This window comes from Musca autumnalis, unplaced genomic scaffold (genome assembly GCF_047663935.1).
Source record: "Musca autumnalis isolate F117 unplaced genomic scaffold, ASM4766393v1 scaffold_3, whole genome shotgun sequence".
In the NCBI taxonomy this organism is placed as follows: domain Eukaryota; kingdom Metazoa; phylum Arthropoda; class Insecta; order Diptera; family Muscidae; genus Musca; species Musca autumnalis.
In genome coordinates, this window is record NW_027411866.1 from 257328561 (window position 1) to 257352417 (window position 23857).

Here is a 23857-nt window from a genome sequence, read left to right on the forward strand (position 1 = left end):
ATCTTTCACTGCCTGTCATGAACATTGTAGTTACGTTGTTACTGTTGCGTGTATTACGGTGATTTTAAAGTTGGGTTTTTTAATGTCGCCTTAAATTACAAAAATAAAAATAAATGAAATACCAAAGAAAGGCTGGCTTTCCTTATTCATAGTTCAACAAACATTATGGCCAAAAAAAAAACAGTAACAACAAAATAGCACTGCCAGGCTGTTAAAAAATTGTAGAATCCTGAATCCCTAAAGATTTTTTGAAACGCGAAATAAAACCAGTCAAAAACAGTTTTGGAGTCAATGACTGGATATTGGTTTAATTTTGGTTGGACAAAGAGTGATGGAGGGAGAGAGAGGGAGTTCATTTTTTATTTCGTTTCGCAAGTGTCAGTCAGGTCACGATGTTTGAACGGCTCTTGGGCATTACTTTTTAAACGAAAATTATCCTTAAATACAATGTAAATGTGTTTGTGAAAAAATATTTACTCTAACACACACACTCACACTCCAGGATCTCTACACTTTGTTGGTATTTGTGTGTTAAGCCACACATATGCATAGCTGCTTGCTAATGTGTTTGTAAAGTATGCAAAAACAAGAATAAAAACGATAAATCCACTTGCTTAGCTTATGGACTGGGATTTCATCTCTCTGACACTGTTGCTTTTTTTGCTGGCATACTTTTTGCCTTTCCACTTCATTTTGCCTTTGGCAGGTACCACGTCCTTTTTACAAAAATCACAAAAAAATAAATTGGCCCTCCTGTTGACTGCTCTACAATTTTGGTAATTTTCTCAACATTCACACAAACATGCACAAACTCTCACACACACACCAAAAATATCCGTAAATGTTTGTAACAGATGACGTTACCTCACGCAGCCTTTTAAAAATAAAAAATTCATTGACTTGCCATGACAGATCGACAAGAACCCAGACACATACACGCATCTACTTTGCTATGCTTTTTGGCAGATGATGCCTGCCACTGCTGAAAATAATAATGATGATGATGATGTTGAAAATAACGATGATGACGATAAGGATATACATACGTACCTCTAGTGAGTACCACTTAATGCTTTTTCGCATACGATTTGAGCATTTATGTTGTTTTACATATTTTTTTGGGGCGGAGGTAGGGAAGATTTCTTCTCCTGCAGACTTTGCGTGTTTGGCATCGATTTTCATTATTGCATTATAGATGTTACTCCAGGCTATTCAACTGGAAACAGTAGTAGATGGAGAAAGAGATTTAAATTCTTTAATAAATTAATGTATTTTTTGATTGAAAGTTGTTTTTAATTAAATTAAAAATAAAATCGATATAATACTGAGTATCATATGTTTGCCCTTAATTGAACGTGGGATATATATCATTCAATCCACAATTCAGCAATCTACAAAAATCGACTTGTAATACAGCAGACAGGCATATTACAATATGTGTTGCATACTTTTAGGCCACCACAATGTACTTTGCTCTGTAATTTCAAAGATAATCCATTAAGGGAAAGGAAGTATCAAGTTAAGCTTCTAAACATCAATAATGAATTTGTATAGCACCGACATTGGCCCATATTCAAATTAATGATCAACAGGAGCAGTAACTTAAGCTGCAATTAGGATAATTGCAATCTATTTGGGACAAATTATGCAAATCAAGTAAAGTAGGGAGAATTGGGTTAAAAAGACAAAATATAAACATATAAGTGAAATTTTCTTCATTGGTCGGCATTGTCAATGAAAAGGGGCCCGATCTTTGTGTAGCACTGGTGAAGGCCCGCCCGGTGAAGTTAGCCCTACATGGGCTAACTTCACCACTGGTGTGCCTTCACCAGTGCTACAAAGATCGTTAAGAGGAAAGTTGTAGATCTTCGATAAACTTCTAACTTTCCTTTGGACCATCTTTAGGTAGCATCAATGAGAACTGCGCTGGCGAAAGCGCATCAGTGGCGAAGCTGCCTCAGGTTGCCCATGTTTAGCTATTAAGAGAAAAGGTTTCCCGTTTTTCAGAATGTCAGACTTCAATTCCCTTCTACAATTTACTTCCAACTTATATACCACATTTGCCGACATCTTAAGCCCTATGTCCAGTCCATCGTAGCTTTGGCCCCTAATTATTTTTGGCTGCATCGGTATTATATAAATGTCGGTATTTAGCTGGTAGAGCTCATGATCCATACATCGTTGATATTTAACACCAAAAGAGAAAAGTCTTTCAGGAATTTCTCTCCCTCAGACGCCATGTTCTGTCTTATCTGTTCATTAATGTCTGATGCATACCTTTAGGACAAAAATAGATTTAATCTTCCGGCTTTATTAAAGGGAAAGGATTCCTATTTGTAGGCAAGACTTTCTTTGTTCTCCATATGCGATATGTGTAACATGTAACATATTATTGGCAGTCTATGTTTAATCTTGCTTTATGCATACTTTTAGGAGTATAGACGATTTTTTAATGTGATTGCTATTATTACGACCTTGATATTTGCCAGAGATTCTAAAGTATATCTTTCAGCAATTTCTCTGCCAAACACGCCATGTTCTGTCTTATACAAGTTCTGCGTATTCAAGTCACACTTTTAGAAGCAAAAATAAAATTAATCTTCCGACTTTATCAATTGGAAAGGTTTCCCATTTTCAGTCTGGCCTTTCCCTTTTTATATAAATTTATATACATTTTTTTAAGTTTCATTATTATTATCACTTCTTAAGATGAATTTTAAATGAAAGGGATTCAAAATCATATTTTAAGAATCCACGATAGTGCGTCGGCTAAAAAATATTGTTTTAAAAGCCCCGATAGTGGGTTGGCTTCAAAATACTTTTTTTTAAATCTACGAGAGTTTATCGACTGCATAATATGGTTTTAAAATTCTACGATAATGGGTCGGCTTCAAAATATTGTTTAAACAATCTACAAAATATTGTTTTAAAAATTCACAAAATATTGTTTCAAAAAACCACAAAATATTGTTTAAAAATCCACAAAATATTGTTTTAAAAATCCACATATTGGGTCGACTTAAAAATATTGTTTTAAAAATCCACGATATTGGGTCGACTTAAAAATATTGTTTTAAAAATCCACATATTGGGTCGACTTAAAAATATTGTTTTAAAAATCCACGATATTGGGTCGACTTAAAAATATTGTTTTAAAAATCCACGATATTGGGTCGACTTCAAAATATTTTTTTAAAATCCACGATATTGGGTCGGCTTCAAAATATTTTTAAAATCCACGACATTGGGTCGGCTTTAAAATAGTTTTTAGAAATCCACGATATTGGGTCGGTTTAAACATATGTCTTTAACCCACTTAGCGCCGAGAAATTTTTTTGCGAGAAAACTTTAAATTTTGTATGAAAATTATATTTTTGAGACTTTTTAAGCATTTCTTAACACATAACTTTTTTCTCTTAAACGAATAGTTTTCCTGCAATCGGGTCTTCTTTAGAAAGTGCTGAAAACTTTGAAGGTTAATATAGGTGTATTCTTGCATGACAAACCCTTGGTTTTTGATTGAGAAAATAGTCTTACTACATGCCTAACAAATCCCTGAAGTTATATGAATGTAACATTTTTGATTAAATTTTTATGGCATATTTAAATTTTTTATCAAAAGTCGAAAATTACAAAAAAGTCGATTTTTTAATTGCTTGAGTTTTAGGCCAAATGCATGGGAATACGTAGGGCAAATATAACTTTATAGGAGTGAAATGACAGATAAGAGGCAATACTATAACAAAATGCAAAAAAACACAAAAATATGCGATAATGCCCGAGTTTTACGTCAATTTGTGCAACCATTTTTGGTGGCGTTTAAACGACCAGTGGCTTTAAGTGCGTCGAAAATCCACGATATTGGATTGGCTTCAAATTCACGATCCATCTCAAAAGTATGCTTTAAACATCCGCGATCCATCTCAAAAATATCCTTTAAAATCCACGTTCCATCTGAAAAGTATGCTCTAAAATCTACGATCCATCTCAAAAATATACTCTAAACATCCACGATCCATCTCAAAAATATGCTTTAAAATCCACTATCCATCTCAAAAATCCATCTCAATAATATGCTTTAAATATCCACGATCCCTCTCACAAATAGGCTTTAACAATCCACGATCCATCTAAAAACTATGCTTTAAAAATCCATGATTATGCGTTACCTGAACCATCTAAAAAATATGCTTTAAAAATCCACCATGGTCATGTGGTCCATCTCTAAAATATGCTTTAAAAATCCACGATTATGGGTCACCTGATCCATCTCAAAAATATGCTTTAAAAATCCACGATTATGGGTGACCCGATCCATCTCAAAAATATACTTTATCCACGATCCATCTCAAAAATATGCTTTATCCACGATCCATCTCAAAAATATGCTTTAAAAATCCAAGATATTGGGTCACGTGGTCCATCTCAAAAATATGCTTTAAAAGTACACGATTATGGGTCACAAAGTGAAATTAAAAATGCGATTTAAAATTCCACAATTAATTCACGATTCACAGATCCATCTAAAAATATGTTTTAAAATCCATGCTAATGGGTCAACTGGTCCATCACATAAAAATATGCTACAAAATCGGTTGTAATGCATCAGTTGCTCCACCTCAAAAATATGCTCTAAAAATCCATGATAATGAATCAGCTGGGCCTCTTAAAAATGTGCTTTAAAATCAAAGATTAGTCAGTCTATTTCAAAATATTCTTTAAAAAATTGGTGCTCCCCTTCTTCTGAAACCGCAAAACTCATTTCTACTACATTATTAATACATTATTATATATATTATAATTCGCGGAGATAAGTTAAGTTTCAATTTATATTTATTGAGATAGAGATATTTGCAAACTAGTCAGCAAATTTGCAATGACTTCAATGCTTACATATATGTAACAAAAAATTCTGATATCATATCAAGAAAAGTTTAAAGAATACTGTGCTCGTCATCTACATATAGATGTGATATGTTAAATTCCCAAAACAACTGATTGTTGAAAGGCTCCTCAACCCATTTTGTGTAACCATGTATGATGCATACTTTCAGGCACCTTCATGAAATTGTTTGAATTAATTATTATGACTTCTTTTAATGAATTTTAAATGAAAACAAACAAAAAAAAACACTCTCCACAAAGACATGAAGTTTCAATTTGAATGAATGAAACAACCTACCAACAAATCAATATTCAAGCTGTATTCACAAGATGTTCTCACGTACTAAACCGTACCAGTGTGTGTACATTATTAATGAACACATTACCGTATGTCAAGGAAGCCGGAATAAAAATATTCCCGTTTTTTGCTTTGTCATACTTCAAATGTGCCCATTTCCCCTTCCCTTCTATACCAATGAAATGAAAAAACCTCTATAATCTCCCAATCGATGTGCTGCTGGTATATATTTTAACAATAACTTTATTCATCTCTTGTTTTTTTTTTTTTGTTATTTTCCCCTCCATGCTTCTTAACAAATTTCCTTACATTAAGCACTTAATTTTCGCCTTCTCACTTGGTCGGGGGGAATCTTTTACAGGATTTAATAAATTTAAGAGGTACAATATAACAACAAATATTCAAACTAAGCGGCTTAATATGAGCAACGTCATTCAGAGCACCAGCTACTAGCACCATTATCAGCAGCAGCATCATCATCAGTGTTATTGGCATTAGTCATTCCTTTAAGTTAATGAAGAAGCAAAATTAGAAGCACCACAAGTGGGAAATGGCAAGAAGCGACAAAAAAAAATCTGTTGTGAAAAAATAAAAAACAAATTCATTATTTGAATTTTTACAATGCAGGTGTTTGGCTAATGACTGTATTTTATTCATTAGTTTACTATTCGCATACGTTTTTTTTTTTTGTTTGTTTTGTTTTTTCTTTTCCTTATGTTTTTCCCTGTGTGTGTTCAGGAACTCTGTGATGATATTTTGTTGGTAGGGGGGAGGAACCAGGCATGGACAAATTATGTGGTTTTTGCCATTTCCTTCCATTATATTTTTTGTTGGCATTACGTGTGAGCAGAGCTTCAATATGTGTATGTGCGGTAGGATCCTTGTGGCCTTATACACTAGCGGTCATCTGAATAGGTTTGAATTTTTTTCTTTTTATATGTTAAGGTATCTTCTGATGTGTTTGTATTGCAGATCCATACTATTTAGTTTTTGAGAGTCCTATACTATGCCAACATTCCCAAGAAAAAACTTGACGGTGTTGCCATATTTTCGGAAAATATCCTAATTATAATAAAAAATGTACAAAAAGTGACCAATTTTTGCGATCATCAGAATAGGTTTGAATCAAATAAAATTGAAAAATTGTACTATAGAAGCAAATATTGCGCAGTTTTTTGGTTTAGTTTAGTAAAATGGAACATTCTGATAAATCCTACAACAAATTTGACCCGCTTTATTTGGAACGTGGGTTCAATTCTCAACATTGAAAAGTTACCAAGAACTTTCAGATAAAATCAAGAAATACTCAAACCAAAACGTTTTATAAATTTGCTTTAAATGACTTTTTGATTTCGTTAGATCTATTCTGAGCTTCGAAAATTGTCTGAAAGCAAATACCAAGTGTAGCCATATTATTAGGATCGATAAAATAGAAAGGTCATTGAAAATAGATGGTATTTTAGTTCAAGTTTCATTTTTTAACTATCCTTGCAGTACAAATTTGTGTGTTATCATGCTCATAAATCCACCATAGTTGACCACATGTATCATTAATGTTCGAAAATTGGTATGGAAGAATGTTTCTTCGACGACAATAAAGTAGAAAATTGTAATTCAGATTTAAGTCAAAGGGGCATGATATCGCCGACTTTTATAGTGCTGTATAACCTCAGTAGTCCATTCTTTTGTACTTATTCGTGTTTGTTTTATGACTTGTGAACAGAAAAAAACCTTTTGAACTGACTATATAGATATTACAGCACTATAACAGTCGGTGATATCATGCCCTTTTGTCTTAAATTTGAATTACAATTTTCTACTTTATTGTCGTCGATTAAACATTCTTCCAGACCAATTTTCGAACATTTATGATACATGTGGTCAACTATGGTGGATTTATGAGCATGATAACACATAAATTTGTACTGCAAGGATAGTTAAAAAATGAAACTTGAACTAAAATACCATCTATTTTCAATGACCTTTCTATTTTATCGATCCTAATAATATGGCTACACTTGGTATTTGCTTTCAGACAATTTTCGAAGCTCAGAATAGATCTAACGAAATCAAAAAGTCATTTAAAGCAAATTTATAAAACGTTTTGGTTTGAGTATTTCTTGATTTTATCTGAAAGTTCTTGGTAACTTTTCAATGTTGAGAATTGAACCCACGTTCCAAATAAAGCGGGTCAAATTTGTTGTAGGATTTATCAGAATGTTCCATTTTACTAAACTAAACCAAAAAACTGCGCAATATTTGCTTCTATAGTACAATTTTTCAATTTTATTTGATTCAAACCTATTCTGATGATCGCAAAAATTGGTCACTTTTTGTACATTTTTTATTATAATTAGGATATTTTCCGAAAATATGGCAACACCGTCAAGTTTTTTCTTGGGAATGTTGGCATAGTATAGGACTCTCAAAAACTAAATAGTATGGATCTGCAATACGAACACATCAGAAGATACCTTAACATATAAAAAGAAAAAAATTCAAACCTATTCAGATGACCGCTAGTGTATATCCATCCGCACTACCTGTTAAATTAATGGCAACAACAACAGCACGAACATTCACAAATAACTCAAAGAATTCATGGCATAGTTGCACACAAACACACACTCAAATGCCCATATATGGGATGGCATTCATCTATACGACCAAAACCCCACACTTTGTTGGCCTGCCTGGCATACTTTAAATTTTTTGATGGTTTTATTGGCCAATTAACTATGCTTTGATGTGCGTTTAAATTTTTGCCAAAAATAAAGAGGGTGGCATGGAATTGGCTAAATGTATGAAGCAACACCAGCAAGGATGTGGGATATGGATAGCAGCAGCTCCTAGATAATGGCGCCAGATTTTTTTGTTAAATGCTGGCTGGTTCTTTGCTCTCTTCCAAATAACATAATTTTTGTCATATTTTGATTCTGTTAGGCTTGTTGTTTGTTTTTGTTCTTGTCGAGAAAATGAATTTAAGCTTTAATGAAATTGTTGGACAGGGCGCCAAAATGTTGATTTCGTTAAGGGCAGTAAGGTTGAGGAGGAAGCTTTTGTGTGGCGTGCGGTTTGGTTGGCACATTGTTAAGGTGGTTATTTATATTTTGAATATTTAATAATTTTTTTACTTTACATTGGCCAGCTATTTCGCCAGGCTAGGTAAACATTAAAAACCTTATGAAAATCTATACAACGTTTTATTTTTTGACCAAACCACCACATACATATTGTGACGTTATAGGTTTTTATGTACATTCATAAAGGTATATGTATTAGTATTTTCATGTTTAATTTCCTCTTCCTTATGCAGAATATTTAAAAAGGAAACCTTAACATTTTTCTGGCAATTCCCATTAGACATTAATGATGGTTTGCCAGATATGGCCCAGGATAGCTAGCTAGCTCGATGGCTGGCTTGGCTGCTGGTATTTGTCTGTCTCTCTTTTTATCTGCTTAAGAAAGCATGATGATTTTCATTGGAGACAAAATGAATTGATATGACGTGCTTAAGCACCAAATTACCATGGGGTGTTAGAAGTGATGAATTGAAGTTGAGGAGGATATGGCAATTGGTCGTCTACATTTGCCATTGGTGTCCACTAAACCAAATGAAGACACTATACTGCTTAGAGCAGAAGAAGGAGAAACAAATAATAATAAAAATATTAGCATGAATCTACGAACATTGAATTGAAATTGATTATTACTTAAGCATTTAGAAGTTAAATTACTTTGTTCTTAGCCCATGTTATGTGGCCAAGGAAGGTAGATGTGGACTCCTCCATCTCTTTACTTTGGGACATTTGAAATATGACCAATTATAATAAGAAAAGCAATTTGCTTATATAATATTCCATTATTTCTTTCATTTTGCGTGTATGTGTGTGTGTAGGATCATTGTTGTTGACTAAACACCGAAAGCTGCCATCTTTATAAATTACCACAATTTAGCCAGCTAATGTCCCAAAATATAACGGTCATTATGGTACAGCGTAATGTTTTTTTTTTTTTATTGAAAAATGCTGTTGTTTTCTTGTTGTTTTTCAATTGAGGATTATAAAAGGAGTTTCAAAATTATTATTAGAAAAAGCCCTAAAATTTGAGTTATAATTTATGGCGTTGGTTGGTAAGGTAAACCAGTAGAGGTATTTAAAAATAGTAATAAAATTTAATTTATGACTAACTTGAGAAGAATGTGTGTGGGGTACAAACTGTGAAAACAATTTTAAATAAAATTCACCTGAGGAAATGTTTAAATTAAGTTGGAAGTAGTATCGATTGTCGTTGTTGAGTTTATTATAGGTATCGGTACCATATTTTCCCTTGCATACTTTAGGGAACAGACATTTTTGAGCGCATGGTTTTTCAATCAATTGAACTGTGAGTGCGGAGAGGGGAACGTTTCCTACACAATACAACAATTATTGCTAAACCATTTTTAAAATCAGAAAATGAAAATGATAAATTCCTAAATAAATCAAAAAACAAATGTTTATAAATATATTTTTTTTATTTTTTGCATAAAATATTAAGTATCAACTTTATTGATTAAAAATCTAAGAAAAAATAGTAATTACTCTATTCCCACTGCCAAGTGGGTCTTACAATTTTTGTAATTGACTGCAGTTTAATTTAAAAATAAAAAAATAATTTCAAAAATTCCAAAATGTTCAAAAAGTTTTTAAGATGTTTGAGATAAATAAAAAAGCAACAAAACAGATGTTAATAAATGTAATTGTTTATTTTTTGGGTAAAATAACAAATTTTATTCATAACTTTTAAAAAATTAAGGAAAAATTTAAATTATTCAAATCCTACTACCAATTTTTGTAATTGAACATAGTTAAATTCAAAAAAAAATTAAGAAAATCGAAGAGTACAAACATTGCTAAAAATTGATTTTAAATATAAAATCGCGAAAATTGCATTCAAGCCCACAGTGTACATTTTTTTATATTTTTTTATAGATGGCTGATAAAAAAATACAATTTTTTCATTTGAAAATGTTGCCTATTATTGCGAAGATCATTAATATTTATTATACCCTCGACCCTATGGAGGGTATAATTAAATTTGTCATTCCGTTTGTAACCCATCGAAATATTCGTCGGAGACCCTATAAAGTATATATATTATTTATCAGTATAAAATTCTATGTCGATTTACCCATACCCGTTTGCACGTCCGTCCGTCCGTCTGTCTGTCTGTTGAAATCAAGATACACCTCGCAATTTTAAAGATAGTGAGTCAATATTTAGTACAGAAGTTTTTATTACTTGCAGGATGGTTGGTATTGAAAATGGGATATATCGGTCCATGTTTTGATATAGCTCCCATAAAACAACGGTACCTCCCGATTTTCGGTATTTTGAAGGTTTCACCTTCATTATAACACCGAAATGGTTGAAATTTGGTACTTAGTCTACCTACGTAGACTATATAAAACATTTCCCCAGAACTTTGTCGGTATTGGTCCATGCCTCCCACCGAAATGGCTGAAATTCGTTATTTAGTCTTCCAAGAGTTATAAAATATTCCATATTATCAGTATAGGTCCAAGTCTTCCTATATCCCCATAGAAGCGTACTTCTTGATTTTCGGTACTTTTTAAGTTAAAGCCACATTCTCTTACCGAAATGTAGGAAATTTGGTACTTAGTCTTCTTTGAGTCTAAAAACTTTCCGTCAGAAATTTGTCGGTATAGATCGACGTTTTGAAATAGCCCCCATAGAATGGTGCCTCACACTGTTTTACCGAAATTGCTGAAATTTAGTATTAAGTCTTCTTCATATACGAAAGGAAACTAATTATGCCATTTTACTTCAATACAACTTGTGGTAGAGGGTATAACAAGTTCGGCCCGTCCGAACTTAATGCCGTTCTTACTTGTTTTAATTAATTTCTCGTTACAGTCGATCTTGCAAAAAATGATCGTTCATTAAGCTCGACTCGAACGAGAAATTAATTAAAATTAATATTAAAACTGATCTTCGCCCTAATAGGCATAATTTTCAAATAACGTGTTAGTGTTCGGAGCCAAACCCATAATTTCCAAAGACTGCGCTAAGCGTTTGTCATAGAAGCCATGCAGATTGAATGGACAAATATCCATCTCAGTAAAAAAACAACTTGCATTTGAAAGAAGACAAATTCGATGACAGAAAAACCACTTCACAGCCGATATGTCCGCGGTGGTTGGTTGGTTTACGTGGTTGCTATACTTTATAGCCTCAATTAGTATGTAAGGAATACCCTTTTGAAAACCACACCACTTGTTCAAGGATTGTTATTTCGTTGTGTTAAATTAGCAATCAAACCCAACCTGATGAGTTGAGAAATCGCAGAAGGTCTCCTAGATATACTTCGGCTATCTCGGCGATGTTATGAAGGAACGGTCGTCGTATAGCCTTAAGTCGTCGCTGCATTAGTGCAGGGCAGGAACAGAGGAGGTGCTCAACAGTTTCTTCCTATTCTTCATTTCCGCAGCTGCGACAGTGGTCATTGTGTGGTAGATTTAAGCGCTTTGCGTGGTTACCAATAGCCCAGTGACCCAGTTAGCACTGCAATAAGTCTTGCCAGGTTCCGGCGATTTTGGCTGATTAGGAACTTTGTGCGTTTGTTGTTGTATTGAGGCCATGTAGATTTTGATATTCGGCATGTTTTCGTTTTGTCCCATCTACTCTCGGCCAATGATAGATAGTATTTGAAGATATCCCCTTTAACTACTCCCAGTGGTGTTGCGACTGATGCCTTTGGGAGTTCGTTAGAGACGGATCCTGCTCTAACTAGTTCGTCCGCTTTTTAGTTCCCAACAAGTCCCTTATGGCCTGGGCTCCAGGTGAGAGTTACTCTTGACAGACGCCCTTGTTTAGCAAGTTCTTCTTTACAATCTTTCACTAGCTTTGATGTGGCAGAGTTTGATTTTAGCGCAAGGAGTGCCTCTTGACTGTCGACAAAAATTCATATTGAGTTTGGTGTGTGGAGTTATAAGAGAACAATACAAGCTTCGTTTATGGCCAGTATTTCCGCCTGAAAAACACTGCAGTCGTCAGGTAGCTTTGCGGATGTAGATATGTTTGTTTCATCTCAGAAGACACCAGAGCCGAATACACATTTCATATTGGAGCCATCTGTGTACAACTTGATGTCATAACCTGTAAGTGGTGATCCATTATTCCATTCTTTCCAGCCTGGAAATTTGACTTCAAAAGGCTGATCAAATTTTGACCAATATTAAAAAAAGTTATGAGTATTTCTTTGCAAATAGTTTTTATAGAATTTGGTTTTTTCAAAGTGCGATATCTCCGCAACCGTTAGCAGAGGACCAGCATCAAATAAAGGAACTCAAAAACCACATTTTTTCAAAAGTGTCCGATTTCACTCAGAACTCCCAATATTAATTAATGTACGATGCCTAAAAGTTTTAGATATTAAATTGGCACGGATCAGTAAATGTGGATAATTTTGATTTAATTTTTTTATCCTTCATAAAGAACCAATCTGTAGGAATGCCTTTTAAGGCTGTACGTGGCATTATCGTCTGCTAAATATATATTTTTAAATTAAATTAAATATTCGTAAAGCAATTAATTTTACTCGTATTTTGTTTAATTTTAGCTATTATAGTTATTGAAGCATGATAGTATCTTCTGATAAATATATATTTTTTTAATTAATTATTGGTAAAGTATTTAATTAATTTTGCTTAATTTTAGTTATTAAAAACATTTGAAATGTTTTTAACGCAGCAAAAAATAAAGGAAATCAAAAATCACATTTTTCAAAAGTGTCCGATTTTACTCAGAACTCCTCATATTTATTAATGTACCATGCATACTTTTAGGCATTAAATTGGTACGGAACCGTAGATAATATTTTGATTGCATTTTATTATTCATAAAGAAGCAATCTGTAGGCATGACATTTAGGGCTGACACATGTCATTAAGGCCTGCTAAATATAAATTTCTAAATTAATTATTTGTAAAGCAATTAATTTTAATTTCTGTTTAATTTTAGTAATGAAATGATCATCTGCTAAATATATTTTTTTAATTAATTATTTTTAAAGTAATTTAATTTTGTTTAATTTTAATTGTCAAAAAAAAACATTTAGCTAACAATTAAAAATTTGCCATCATATTTCATTCGTTCTGTTCAAACAATGTATTCTTTAATTACAATTGAAATTTCGTTTGCCAAATAAAAATTATTCACAAAGAAAATTATTTTGTCCATAAAAATTATTCAATTAATAAAAACTAAACTAACTATTTGACCCAAAAATAGAAATAGATATAATTGCCAATTGTATATCAGCAGAAAAATGTAATTGTCGCTTGGTTTTTTTTTATTTGTTCATTCATATTTTATTTGCCAAAAATTAAATGTCCAAGTAATAGAGGTGGCCCGAGGAAAAAACAAACAACGACGGCAATAATTGCTTTCTAATTTTGTTTAATTTGATGTAATTTTTGGTGGGTTCTTGGAAGGTAGACAAAAATGTGGTGTGTTTTTTTTTTGTCTTTAGAACAAAACAATGGCATGAGAATTAATTGAGTGTGAAAAATTTATAATTTAAAAAAATGTTTAACACCTGTTCCATAATTAAAATGTATTAAATTTTAATTATGGAACAGGTGTTAAAATTTTGTGTGACATGTGACCTCTATAGCCTTTAGTTAAACGTTTTCTTCTTATTCAAGTGTTGGGTGTACTTTTAGGCGCAGAACTAAAAATACCTTCAACTTGTGTTAATATTTTGTAACACAAGTTAAAATCATGCTACTAAGGTTTGGGAGACATTTTAAAATGTTTTTAATGTGTGTTGCATATTTTTGGGCGCGCAAGTATAAATTCATTCCAGCTGCATTAGAATACTGATTAAGATATATGATTAATATCAAATATTAGGAATAATAATTAATAAAATTTTTTGGGTAGGGATTTGATCCATGCTCCCTGCTTTGTTACATAATAACAGCCTGATAACCTCTTAACGTCGATGTGCCGCCATCCTACAATGCATTAAGATTTACGACTCATCCGTAATACATTTTCCCCATAAAAACTTCTGTACATTCCCCTTAAATGTCTGTCTGTAAACTAATTTTAGTAACACCCAAAAATACTTTACCAAATGAATTGCCTTCCCCTATTTATGGTCATGTATTAATGCAGGGTACATTAAAGGCAAATTAATTCTGTAAATGTACACCAAAATATTCCAAAAGATGTGCACATCACACTAGGACCATATTCATTTTTTCTATTTGTGTTTGTGCCAAAAATACACTTTTGTTACCAAGTATCGATTGTAAAATGCATTTCCACTTAAAATTGAAGTTGGAAACAAGAACAAAGCCGAAGCAGGAGCAGCAAGCAAGCCCCCCAGAAGCCAAAAATAAAACAAACGAGCCCCACTTGGGAAATCTTGTGAATGTAACTGAACACAAAAATCTATATGGGGATCTGCCAAAACAACTCTAGGCAAGATTTAAATTGTCTACTCCAAGAATAACAGACAACCAAATAAGAAGAAGCCAGCACAAAAAAAGAGTGAAGCACAACTTTTGGCAAGTGTTTTGTAGGCAAATTTAACGCGAGTGTCAAACTATTTAAAAATTGTTGGCATCAGCAACAGAAGAAGCAACAACAGCAGCAGGCAGCAGCAATGTTATGAACTTTGGATGGCTTCGAATGTGTTTTGGGGCTAAAAACGAGAGAGAGAAAAAACTAATTTCAAATGGACAGACTTAATGTGAATTGCATAAAGCAACTTATCTGCAGCTACACTTGACTTACGCGCTGAGACACACACACTTACATAAATACATATTACTCCTTGGCAAAAATTGTTATAAATGCAGTGAATGCAATTTTCAGAGGTTCCTGTCACGAATGTCTGGAATAATGTGTCGCATACACGACAACATTGCCAGCCAACAAAAACCAACAACTACAACCAGAAAAACTCTAATGGAACATTGTAAAACAGAAAATTGCATTGACGACGACTGCCAGCAAAGAAGAGAAGGTGAAAGCCGTATTAACCAAAATCAGGAGCAGAAAACAAAAACCAAAACCAGTGGACATAAAAAGGGAAATGCTCATGAGCAGAAGGCAGGCGACCAGACCAGTCACCACCAGCCATCCACAGCTACTAGTCAAAGAGTAAGCATTTTCGGAAACAACATTTTGTTGTTGTTTTTTTTTTGTGTTTGGTTGTGTTCTGCAGTCACACAATTCCTCCAAATGTGTTTCGATTGTCACGTACGTGTGTATATTTCCATTTCGAAACGGGAATGGGACCAAAATATTGCCCAAACCATTAATCAATGGCAATGTTGGTATGCGCCGCGTTGCAAAAACAAAATTTCAAGTATTTGAGAAATGGTGCATTTATCCGCAATCGAAATGAAGTCAAATACTTCATAGACAACAACAGAGACATGCATTTACAACAAATCCACTGTGATGCTACGAAAAGCACTACACAGTAATGCCAACCAATGTGATGAGCATTGGAAGAATACCCGAAAAAACAGGGACTAAGGGAACAAAAAACAACAAAAATCATAGCAAAATCTACTTCAGTCATGAAGGAAGGACAAATGTGAATATTAAATGGAAAAAAATTGTTAAAACTTTTATTTGTTGTAATTTAAGCTAACGACAGCAGAGACTATAAATGGTTGTTGAGCATGTTCTTGATAAGCTGACAAAGAGATAATTACACATTTTTTCACATTCAGATCTTCTTCAGTTAAAAAGAATAACGAATGACATGAGGACCTGTCCACAAGGATCAAAGCAAATATTATTGGTTTCGCAGATGTCATTGCGGTTGTTGTAGCAGCACAAACCACCGAAGATGCTAAAAGAAATTCAGTTGTTCAGATAATTTGGCCTTAGCCGATTAGCTTGCAATGATAGCATGATAGACAATCGACTTTCGTTTATGGAAGGCCTAGATTATATTAAGTCAAAAGCTGGAAAAACATTGCGCTTTACGTTATTATACCAGAATTACTTAGTTGACCCTCTACAGAATAATTAAGCCGGAGACAATGTGACCAAAATTCCTAGGAGGAAGAATACAAGCAGGTGTTGTTTAAGCGGACAAGATCGTAAAAATTTCTGATGATGTGGAGAGTTGGGATTTTCCAATTATCTACACCACCTGCGGTAGCAGAAAAGTGACCTATGGTTGGATCCCGTTATCGAGTTATTTCCAGTTGCAATCCCATGTGACCGGAAGACTAGCAATTTATTCCGGTGTAGTCTATGAATAGACTATAAGACTACTATTGTTCAATGGACAGATAAGTTATTTGTAGACAATTTGTAAGTTTTTAATAAGAAATATCCTATTGCTCTTCTGTAAAAGGTCTTATTTATTCTTTTAAAGGTCTTCCACTGAATATTTCAAATTCAAATCTTCTTTCCTAGTTAAATAACCATCTTCTGAAAAAAATCAGTTTAATATTTGGTACAGTTTTCGGCTCGGATTCCTGAGCTGTATTTGCTTTATCATCAATTTATTTAGTTTATTATTCGGCGAGTACAGTAATTGGTAATCCATTTTCAAAATAGAAAAATTGCGCAGTTTTAAAGATGTTTAAGATAAATTCCTAAATAAAACAATTTTTTTTCAATTGATCGTAGTTTAAAAATTTCGAAAATTGCATCCAAGCCCATTGTGAATTTGTTTCTATTTTTTTATTAAATAGCTGATAAAACAACAAAACATACAACAAAATGTTTTCAAATTGGACCAATATTAAAGAAGTTATGAGTATTTCTTTACATATAGTTATTACAGAATTAGACTTTTTTTAGGGAGTGATATTTCTGGAAACCTTAGTAAAAAATCTGAAAATTAACTGAAATGTTTTGCTGATCAGCAGCATCACCACAGCAAAAAAATAAAGGAAATCAAAAAACTAATTTTGAAAAAGTGTCCTATTGCACTCTGAAATCCCCATATATATTCTTGATTTGGGTAAAATTCTTTGTCGATCTAGCAATGTTCGTCTGTCCGTCCGTCCGTCCGTCTGTTATAATCACTCTAGCATCCACAAAAATGGAGAAAGAACGCTGAAATTTTGGGAAGATGCGTTTTTGTTTGCGGCCAGTTCAAGTTCAAGATGATGGGCTATGTCAATCCACGTTTTGGTATAGCCTCAATATAACGGTACCACCCGATTTCAGATATTTTGACGTTTTGAGTTAAATTTCCAGACAGAATTAGCTACATTTAGGGTTCCTAGTGACCAACAATCTTATATTCCAAAAATTATGGACATAGGTCCATGTTGAGGTATAGGGGGTTATCATGAATGAAATTTCCCCGTGAGTTTCGTCTTTCCGCGGTTGCAACTTAAGGGAGAAAGTGAAAAAAATCAAGGGGGAATTGCCCTTCATGATAACTCCAATAGTGTCCATATAACGGTACTTCCCGATTATCGGTATTTTGAAGAGTTTAGCTAAAATTTTTAACCGAACTAGCTGTAATTTGACATTTGAGGTTGTCAGTGCTGACGAAACTTCTTCACCAATAATCTTCAACATAGGTCCATGGTTTGATATAGCTCCCATATAACGGCACCTCCCGATTTTCGGTATTTTGAGGATTTTAGCTACAGTTTTTAACTGAACTAGTTGTTCACGAAAATTAACCACAAAAAATAATCAATATAGGACCATGTTTCGGTATAGCTCCCATATAAAGGTACCTCCAGATTTTCGATATTTTGAGGATTTTAGCCACAATTTTTAACCGAACTAGCTGTAGATTGACATTTGAGATTCTCAATGGTCACGAAACCTTTTCACCAAAAATCGTCAACATAGGTCCATGGTTTGCTATAGCCCCCCATATAACGGTACCTCCCGATTTTCGGTATTTTAGGTACAATTTTGAACCAAACTAGCTGTACTTTGACATTTAAGTTTCTCAGTGGTGACGAAACTACTCCACTAAGAAACATCGACATGGGTCCATGATTTGGTATAGACTCCATTAACGGTACCTCCCGATTTTCGGTATTTTGAGGATTTTAGCCGCAATTTTTAACCGAACTAGTTGTAACTGGACAATCAACATAGGTCCATGTTTTGATATAGCCCCCATATAACGTACCTCCCGATTTTCGGTATTATGAGGATTTTAGCTACAATTTTGAACCGAACTAGCTGTAATTTGACATTTGAGCTTTTTAATCGCCACTAATCTTCTCCACCAAAAATCTTTAACATATGTAGGTCCATGTTTTTGTATAGCCCCCATATAACGGTACTTCCCGATTTTCGGTATTTCGAGAATTTTAGCTACAATTTTGAACGGAACTAGTTATACTTTGACATTTGAGTTTCTCAGTGGGGACGAAACTACTCCACTAAGAATCGTCGACATGGTTCCATGTTTTGGTATAGACTCCATTAACGGAACCTCCCGATTTTCGATATTTTGAGGGTTTTAGCTACATTGTTTGACGGAACTACTCGTAATTTGACATTTTAGGTTCCCTGTAACTAATTATTCCATTTTAGTTAAAATTAAATGTTAATGGTGGGGGATATAAAAAGTTCGGCTCGGCTGAAATAAACGACATTTTACTTGTTAAAGATTTCTATAGATACAACTTTTACAGCTCTGTACCTTTATAGATATTGCAGATTTGAAAAGGGAGATCGTCCACAGGTCTCCTATAGAAACAAGAATCTTATAAAGTCTTATCTATCCTAATAAATGTTTTCCTTTTTAAAGGTATCTGTTGATAGACTTTCTCTGGGCTTTTTGTAAAACTTTCTAAAGATATTCTATAAACGGAAAAACTGCTCTTGGTCTTCTAAAAATGAAGGACCTTATATCTTGTGGTCTCACATAGAGACTACACATTAGAACTTATATTGGCTTTATAGCCTTTGCCAAATAAAGGACCTGCTATGGGCCTTTTTTAAAGATAAATATTTTTATTGTTTTTATTCTTCTGTAAATATTTAGAAGTTTTATATATTTCTTCTATAATAAAATGATCTTCTATATGTCTTCTCCGAATACCAGGCCTCTATAGATCTTCTATAGATATCAGATTGGTCATCTTTAAATCGAAAATCATATATAATAAATCGTTTAACTTACTTACTGAGATGACCCTCTACCGAACATTTGTACATAATCCGAACTGAGAATATTTGTATTTCGCTCCTCTCTATTTGTTGCGTGTCTTTCCCAATTTTCCCGCCTTCCCTTTATGCGTGTACCGCCATGCGGTCCGTATTTATTCGCCATTTTAATGGGTCTATAATCGCAATACCTTTGATACGGTACAGTTGGTGGTTCATTCGCAGATTGGCTCGTAGATCTTTCGAATAATTATGCTCTCAAACACACCAAGTACAAGTAGACTAGACGTTGTACGATTTTCCTAATGTCTTCCACTTATCGAACCCTTTTGTATATAAAAAGTCAATTCTTGATCAATACTTCAGACATGTATGGAATATCTCAGAAATAATTTTGATTGTAGAAACATTGAACACAACTATTTTGTTCATCTTTCAATCTTATTTCCTATGAAAACCTTATTTACTGTTCCACTGAAGGACAAGTCAAGAGGTGAGTCGGTTGCATGTTCATTCATCTGTTTGCTTCTTCGTACGTTCTATACAAAGAAAGCAAATGCAAAATGAAAGAAGAAACCTTATAAAGCACATCGCCAGTGGTGGTGACACTGTCAGGAGGAGATGGGCTAAGATATATTGCAAAAAAAAAGTCACATACACATATGGACACAAAATATGTAGGTGGTGGAATGGATCTTGTTTCAGATGATGATAGTGATGGCAATTGTACAAGGATGATTTGAATTCAATATATGTATATGTATCTCCATCTCTTCCTAGATATGACTTGAGAGCATTTTTATTATTTGCTTAATGGAAAAAATTTATACATACAATAAATGTTGGTTTTTGTGGGACAAGCTGTGGCTGTCGCAATGTATGGATGAAATGAATACTAGTGTGCTGCAGTAAAAGTTCAAGGTATAGTTGCAATACATACATATGTACATAGTTTTTACAATTGTAATAGCGTGTTTGTCTGTGTATCTCGCCCCGTTTGCATTCATCTTGTTGGCATCGAAATGTCAAAAGTCAAACAAAAGCTATCTTTGTCATTATAACCCACATATTACATATTGAAAATTTGCCTGGGCGCTGGTGCTTGACTTGATATCTAAACATTTGGAGCACCTTAAAGACTGTCATTTGTAATCACAATAAATTACAAACAACAACAACAAAGGCAACAATATAACAATGTAGCAAATAAAACAAATGAAAAATCCATCCATGAACTATTGAAAGACATCTTTTAGTGATTATCTTGAGAATTGAGATGTATTCTTTTTCATTTGGGCAGAACCCAAAAAATGCAAAAATAATGAAATGGATTTTAAATAAATAAACCCAAAAATGTAAGACATTGATTTGCTTTTATATAAATTACATACATATGATTCTATTTGTGTATATGTGAATTTTGGTTTTTTATTTTTAATGTTTAGAAATATGAAACAATTTTTATAATTAAAAAACAACTTGGAAGAGGAGGATCTTTTATATAAATTAAGCAATGTAGGCAAAGGGACTTCTTATTAAAAAATGAAAATATTTTTTTTTTTGCTATCGAAGGAGTATTTCCATGGGTAAGGTAACATCTTCTGCATTTTTTGTGTTTGATATTTAAAAAGCCCTTGAACAACATTTTGTTTTGGTATATTTCTGTGGTAAATTTAAGTTTTAATTGACAAATATACAATATTTATGTATATATGCCAATCATAGAAGATATGAATATCCCAACATATTTCTTAGGAATATTTGAATTACAATACCAAATTAAATAAATGGTAAATATAATATTGATATGCATCTTATCACATATGGGGTGTGGTTTTGTTGAAATTCTTTGGAAGAAATCATCATGTGTTGCCTTCTTACATTGTAAACATGATGGACTGTATATGTTATCCTCTTCTTTATTTGTTTCTGAGCAAATCTCAATTTTCTTTAAATGTTATATTTATGCAATATGAAAAACAAGAAGACATTGCCTATTAATATTCAATTTCGTACGCATGCAGGCGAACAGCCAGAATTGTTGCTTCCTTGTTTGCTATCTTATTCATACATAATTGACTTTTAAAATATTCTACAGAATTTCATTTCAATTGCAAGTTAATATACTCCCATAAAATAACAATATTTTGATATTCATCTTGGTGAAACAATATTTTTTGTCTTAAGGTTCTATTTTTACTTTTTGGTGGCTTCTTACCCTTTTTGGCTACCAGGTGTTTTTCCCTTTCCTTTTCTGCCTTTAACCTAAATTTAATATTTGTTTTGTTTACCCAAAATTGAATTAATATGTATTTCATAAATATGTACCAACAAAATAGCTTCATGCTAATGATGATAGTTGTTGTTGAATAATTTTTTTCCATTTTGATTGAATGCAAAAGTAAAGAACAACAACCAAAAAACAAGCCCATGATCGAATAAAGTTTTATTTACTCATTGATATTTTTATTGTTGTATTCATTTGTTGTCATTTTCGTTTTTTATTGTATTGTATATTGTATTCTTTGGAGGCATACGGCAATATAATACAGAGCGACGTAGAGGATTTCAAAAATCCCAGAATACACAACCAATAACAAGCCAAATCAATGAACTAAAAATACCAAATGTAAATATAAATAAAAATCAATAGTCAGACACACACACTGAGAGAAAGGAATAGCGGAGATTTTATAATGAACAAGTAGAAAAGTATCAGTCAGCTTAGCTGACAGAGATACACCCTCAGCCTGTGTATATTGAAACAATTTTTTCCCAAAAAACTTATGTATTTAAGGGGTTTTAAAAATTTTGGATGTATAAACCGACAAAAATGTTGATTAGGATTAAAGATCAAAAGTTTTGCGGAGGAGATACTTAAAGGAATGGATCGACATTGACCATTACGCAAGTGGATCTCCAGCCATTACATATGGTGCCATAGGGGGTTTTTACACCCTTCGGGCTGTTTGCTCAAGAAATATGGACTTGCCCCTGAAAAAAATTTTACCATCGTAATTGAGGCAGCGAATGCAAGTTGCTTCAACAAAAATCAACGTGATTCGATTGCAGGTCTTAAAATGAACTTATCCGAAATTTTGTGTGGGAGGTACCGGGTGGAGTGGACAAATATAGTCCATATTTGAACCTGATCTATAACTGGTAGATACATTAGGATGTGTAACGAATGGACCAATTCGGCCACTCCCTTCAAGAGTTACCGTACGAACATTTTTTCTGAACATTTTTGAACTTTTGTGGGGGAGGTACCTGAAAGAGTGGACCGATATGCCCTATCTTCGAACTTAAACTAGGTTTGGACAAAATATTACTAAGGCTAAATTTTGGGCCGAACCAGCAGATCCGTTCGTGAGTTATCATGCGATCCAACCACCTAACACGGTGTCATTATTTTGCAACTTTGGGGCTATTTTCTCAGGAAGTGTGGACTTGCCCCTGATGAAACTTGTACCGTCGTATGGGGGCAGTGAATACAAGTTGCTAAAACAAAAATGAAAGCGATTCGAGAGCCGGTCCTAAACTGAACTTATCCCAAATTTTGTGTGGGAGGTACCCGAAGATGTGTACCGATTAAGTCCATATTGGAAACTCATCTAAATCTGATAGACATTTCACGATTTGCAAAGTATGGACCAAATCGGTTACTCCCTTCAAAATTCCACGATTTTTAAAAAATTATTTAAAAATCTACGATATTTAAAAAATATTTAAAAATCTACGATATTTAAAAAATATTTAAAAATCTACGATATTTAAAAAATATTTAAAAATCTACGACATTTAAAAAATATTTAAAAATCTACGATATTTAAAAAATATTTAAAAATCTACGATATTTAAAAAATATTTAAAAATCTACGATATTTAAAAATCTACGATATTTAAAAATCCACGATTATTAAAACATATTTAAAAATCCACGATTTTTAAAAAATATTTAAAAATCTACGATATTTAAAAAATATTTAAAAATCTACGATTTTTAAACAATATTTAAAAGTCCACGATTTTTAAAAAAAATATATTTAAATATCCACGAGTTTAAAAAAATATATTTAAATATCCACGAGTTTTAAAAAATATTTAAACATTCACGATTTTTAAAATATATCTAAAAATCCACAATATAAAAAAACAATATTTAAAAATCCACGATTTTTAAAAATACTTAAAAATCCACGATTTTTAAAAAAATATTTAAAAATTTACGATTTGTGAACAAAAATTAAAAAATGCACGATTTTAAAAAAAATTTAAAAATCCACGATTTTTAAAAATACTTAAAAATCCACGATTTTTAAAAAATTTTTAAAAATCCACGATTTTAAAAAAATTTATTAAAAACCAACGATTTTTAAAAAATATTTAAAAATCCACGATTTTAAAAAAAATTATTAAAAATCAACCATTTTTAAAAAATATTTAAAAATCCCCAATTTTTAAAAAATATATAAAAATCCCCAATTTTTAAAAAAATATTTAAAAATCCCCAATTTTTAAAAAAAATATTTAAAAATCC

The 23857-nt window shown here is 32.7% G+C and overlaps 1 protein-coding gene and 1 long non-coding RNA gene across 7 annotated transcripts in view; one reads left to right on the forward strand and one right to left on the reverse strand.

Annotated features, from left to right (window-relative positions):
• The window catches only part of LOC141399392 (uncharacterized), a 132375-nt gene that overhangs the window by 44939 nt on the left and 63579 nt on the right, over positions 1–23857 (reverse strand). The window contains exon 2 of the long non-coding RNA XR_012411835.1: positions 1051–1216. This is a non-coding gene — a long non-coding RNA (uncharacterized lncRNA). The remainder of the gene's footprint in view (positions 1–1050; positions 1217–23857) is intronic.
• kirre (kin of irre) overlaps positions 1–23857 on the forward strand; it is a 112617-nt gene that overhangs the window by 42322 nt on the left and 46438 nt on the right. The window lies entirely within an intron of this gene.